General features: G+C 51.4%; 1 long non-coding RNA gene across 1 annotated transcript in view; it reads left to right on the top strand.

Annotated features, from left to right (window-relative positions):
* Positions 1-2943: 2943 nt before the first annotated feature.
* Positions 2944-4792, top strand: part of LOC113568239 — a 3022-nt gene continuing 1173 nt past the window's right edge. The window contains exons 1-2 of the long non-coding RNA XR_003409563.2: positions 2944-3279; positions 4765-4792. The exon at positions 4765-4792 is cut by the window's right edge and continues 64 nt beyond it. This is a non-coding gene — a long non-coding RNA (uncharacterized LOC113568239). The remainder of the gene's footprint in view (positions 3280-4764) is intronic.

Genomic DNA, 4792 nt, shown 5'->3' with positions numbered 1-4792 from the left:
TATTTCCCTTCGAATTCGGAAGATGTCCAGCAGTGCCATCAGCTCAGAACTGGCAGAAACCAGTGGGACCCAGGTACACCCATCTACTGTCCAGAGAAATCTGACCAGAAGTGGTCTTCATGGAAGAGTTGCAGCCAAAAAGCCATACCTCCAACATGGAAACAAGGTCAAGCGACTCAGCTATGAACGAAAACACAGGATCAGAGGTGCAGAAAAATGGCAGCAGGTGCTCTGGACTGATGAGTTAAAATCTGAAATATTTGGCTGTAGCAGAAGGCAGTTTGTTCGCCTTGTTATTGACGTGAGGAATTACTGACGTGGGGAATTACAGCCATGAGGAATTACTGACGTGAGGAATTACTGACGGGGGGACTCACTGATGATGGGACTCACTGACGGCGGGACTCACTGATGGGGGGACTTACTGACGGGGGGCTGCTCTTTTTCCTGCGTCAGTGGTACTGGTGCACAGACAGTCAGTCTGTCTGTGCACCCTGCAACACATGAGCACACTGGAAGCATAACAGATGTAATAGATGTGGAACAACTGCATGTACTGAGCTGAAAGGTGGAGCGTCCAAACACACACACACACACACAGATGTGCACACATACAGATGCACACACTCACTCAAACATGCATGCACACATACACATACACCCACGCAAATGCACTCAAATCCACACACACACACACACACACACACACATAGATGCACACATATACACACATATACACACAGGCACACGCACACACACACACACACACACGTGCACACACACGCACATACACTCACACACACACAACATAGTTATCACAGAATGTTTCACAGACATCAGTTCATTTAGACTTTGTTGCTCTCAGTTCCCAACTCAGGTTTCATTTTACCCTGTGCTGTGCTACAGCGCCACCTGTCTGAGGGGGGGAAGCACGCACCTCCACGACTGACCTGGAACCTGCTCTCAGCGTAAACACAGTAAACACTGCATATAGTATCAGAAGAGATGCCATAAACACTGTAAACACTGCGTACAGTATCAGGTCATGGAGAAAAGCCCTCAGTCTCGTCGACTCCATCTCCACCTCCACGAGAAACATCTCATCATCTCCACCTCCATGAGAAACATGTCTCCTCATCTCCACCTCCACGAGAAACATCTCATCATCTCCACCTCCACGAGAAACATGTCTCATCATCTCCATCTCCACGAGAAACATGTCTCATCATCTCCATCTCCATGAGAAACATGTCTCATCATCTCCATCTCCACGAGAAACATCTGTCTGGTCGCCTCCAATTTCAGCTCCATGAGAAACATTCTATATTGCAGATGTGCACTAATCTAGTAGAAGTACTAATATGATATTTGTAAAAGCATCCTTGAGTTTGAGAAAGGTGCTATATAAATGCAACTAACAACAACAACAACAACAACAATAATAATATGAATATTAATATGAAAATATTACTAAATATGAATATTACTATGTGGGAATAAAGTACTGGTCTAGTAATCAGAGGGTTGTGCATGGTGAGGTGGATGTGTGTAGGGTGTGTGTGGTATGTGTATAGTGTCTCAGTGGTTAAGTTACTGGTCTAGTAATCAGAAGGTTGTGCATGGTGAGGTAGATGTGTGTAGGGTGTGTGTGGTATGTGTATAGTGTCTCAGTGGTTAAGTTACTGGTCTAGTAATCAGAAGGTTGTGCATGGTGAGGTAGATGTGTGTAGGGTGTGTGTGGTATGTGTATAGTGTCTCAGTGGTGGAGGTACTGGTCTAGTAATCAGAAGGTTGTGCATGGTGAGGTAGATGTGTGTAGGGTGTGTGTGGTATGTGTATAGTGTCTCAGTGGTTAAGTTACTGGTCTAGTAATCAGAAGGTTGTGCATGGTGAGGTAGATGTGTGTAGGGTGTGTGGTATGTGTATAATGTCTCAGTGGTTAAGTTACTGGTCTAGTAATCAGAAGGTTGTCCATGGTGAGGTGGATGTGTGTAGGGTGTGTGTGGTATGTGTATAGTGTCTCAGTGGTGGAGGTACTGGTCTAGTAATCAGAAGGTTGTGCATGGTGAGGTGGATGTGTGTAGGGTGTGTGTGGTATGTGTATAGTGTCTCAGTGGTTAAGTTACTGGTCTAGTAATCAGAAGGTTGCCAGTTCAAGTCCTGCCAGGTTTCCACTGTTGGGTCCCTGAACAAAACCCTTAACCCTCAATTACTCAAGATCTGTTCAGACATTATTGTAAGTCCCTTTGGATATAAAAGCGTCAGCTAAATGCTGTCAACATAGTTCTTCGTCTAAACGTCCTATTATTGATCAACTAGTGTGTACTATTCGGTAACTACACCGAGTCCACGCGGAAGGAATGAGAATAATGACCATCGGCGCGTGAGGGGCTAATTAACCTGCGGCTGCATCCGAGGTCTCGCTCTTATCCATGTGCTTCCATATTCACCATCGCGTGCTTACTCTGCTTTGAACAATAAGCTTTAATGTGCATTCCAAAATGCCCCGCGCCACACACGCCACGGGGGGCACCCGCCACATCCTGCCCTCTGCCGCTGTTTTATTGTAGTTTCGGTGTCAGATAAACGACTCTGACCACTGATGTAAGAACTTGGACAGAATAAACACCCGACACAACCAGATAACATTATTCGCACGGTATTCCAACAACACCGTCACACGCGAAGCTGAGTGAAGTGTGTATTGTTTTATACTCCCGCGCGCTGTGGACTGCGAAATCGGCCCCCCGTTCCGCATTAATAGGCAAATCTTAAAATATGCACGTAGCGTTGTTATTCAATTGTGTTTTGTAGGTAAAAATAAACCCCAGTGAAGCGGCAGCCGAGACCACAGCCTGCGCTATAACGCGCTCCACGGCGTGACGGAATATGACCCGGGCTGCGCGGGTGAAACGCGTCCCGGATGTGGAAGAGACTCCTGCACGCGCGTCGGAAACATGCTGCCGTCCCAGTGCGCGAGACTAACGGCGTGGAGAGTGTGCAGCTAGCGTGCTCTGCGGGACGTGACAGCGAGCACAGGCGCGCAGCACTAGCTCGGACGGCGCCCCGCGCGTCTCTTCCTGTCCGTGCTTTCCGGAGACTGCGCGAGCTTTTCCAACAAATGCGGCGTTTCCCACCGTCGCTGTGGGACAGAGTTTAGCTAGCGTGCTAGCTAGCGAGCGTCTGTGAAAGTGCTCTGCTGTGCTCCAGCAACGCAGGTAGTTTAAACCGACACCTCCGGCGGCGCTTTGGGACTGCGGACGAGCTTTGTCAGAGAAGGTAATCTCGGAGCATCCCCGTGCCTCGGCGCGTTAGCACCCCGCAGATCGCTGATCGTGCACGCACCCTCGCCTAAGACACATGCACAGCACGGAGGGGTTTTTCTGCTTCCCGCTGTAATGTAGTGTTGCTGGAGCGCTGTTTTGCGCGTGTCAAAGCCTGGCGCCGTCGTGCATGCAGCGGAGTCGGAACTTCAGCTCTGGTGTCACCGGAGTTTGGAATAATTGATCGCGTCCCCTGCAGCCTCGCTCCGTATCGCGAGCCAAACTTTTGAGTCACGTCGTGACGCGGCACACGGATTACGCGCCATAAGTCCTGACAGGAGGCGTCGCGAGCTGACCGAGGGCGCAGGAACGAGCTGAAGGTTGCAGACAAAAGCGCGTTAGAAAGCACCAGCGTCACGACCGCCGCGCGGTTTGTGTAACGGCCGGCTGCTCCAGAAGCGGTGGCGCCGTGTAGGCCACTTTGTGGAAATTACTCCGCCTGCGCGTTCCGTTTGGATTTACCAGAGAAATAATAAAGCAGGCGCCGCTAATCCGTCAGCTCATAGTCGCGCGCACGGCCTCGACGCATCAAACTGAGCCAACTCGAGTGAGTCCTGCAGACTCCCGCCCCACTAAGCCGCGCGCGGCTGTTTTCCTCTTAAATCCAGTCTGTCACGTTACATGGTGCCTTGCACGGGCCCGGCGCGGCCACCCGTCATATGTTTTCACATGTCCACTGACGCGCGCCCCGCCGGTCACCTTTACACCGGGAGTGCGCGCTTTAGTTTGGCGCGTACGAAGCACGTTCGCTCCGTGGCCCGAATACAAGCGGGTTACGCACACTTGGCTCGTCTCGAGCTTTACGCACAGAAGCACCAGGGCCGCGGAGCGCGACAAGCATGTCTTCATAACGGAGCACGGTAAAGCGCACGCTCGAGCTGCCCGTGCGCTTTTGGTGCCTTGCTGGCGGCGGCGCCGTCACAGTACCGGTGTATGAAAAGGTAGCTAAGTGGCTGTGCAGACACGCGCGCACAAACGCCCCAGCCCGAGCGACAGGAAGCTGAAAATGAGGTGAAAGTGGCCGAATGCTGGTGTCGGGCAGGTTTGCTGCACGCGTGGGGCTCTTTACGCGTCCCGCGCTCATCGGCCACCTCTGTGCGGGTCCCTTCCCAGCCCTCGAGGTCTTTAGCTCTTCTCTTTCCACGGGATTGTCACGTGCAGATCCTCCGGTTAACCCGCGTGCTGAGCGGAGGAGGGCTTGTTCAGCTCCAGTATTTTACCGCGCGCGTTTTATTTTATTTGTGCTGCTTTTCGCTATTTACCTCCTGTTGCACGAGGATTCGCTGAGAGGCAGGGGGTTGTAAAAAACGCGAAGTGGGAGCTCGCGAGTCCGGTCGCGTGTGGATTTTGAGGACGATCTGAACTAGTGATTAGCCCCCCACCCTCCCTCTCGGCGCGGGACCGGCCGTCTTCTGACCGCTGCTTGTTTCCATGATTTTAGGTTTGTGCGGTTTTTCTAAAATGCACCA

Source organism: Electrophorus electricus, chromosome 22 (assembly GCF_013358815.1).
Source record: "Electrophorus electricus isolate fEleEle1 chromosome 22, fEleEle1.pri, whole genome shotgun sequence".
Taxonomy (NCBI): domain Eukaryota; kingdom Metazoa; phylum Chordata; class Actinopteri; order Gymnotiformes; family Gymnotidae; genus Electrophorus; species Electrophorus electricus.
This window is presented reverse-complemented; position numbering and strand designations above follow the sequence as displayed.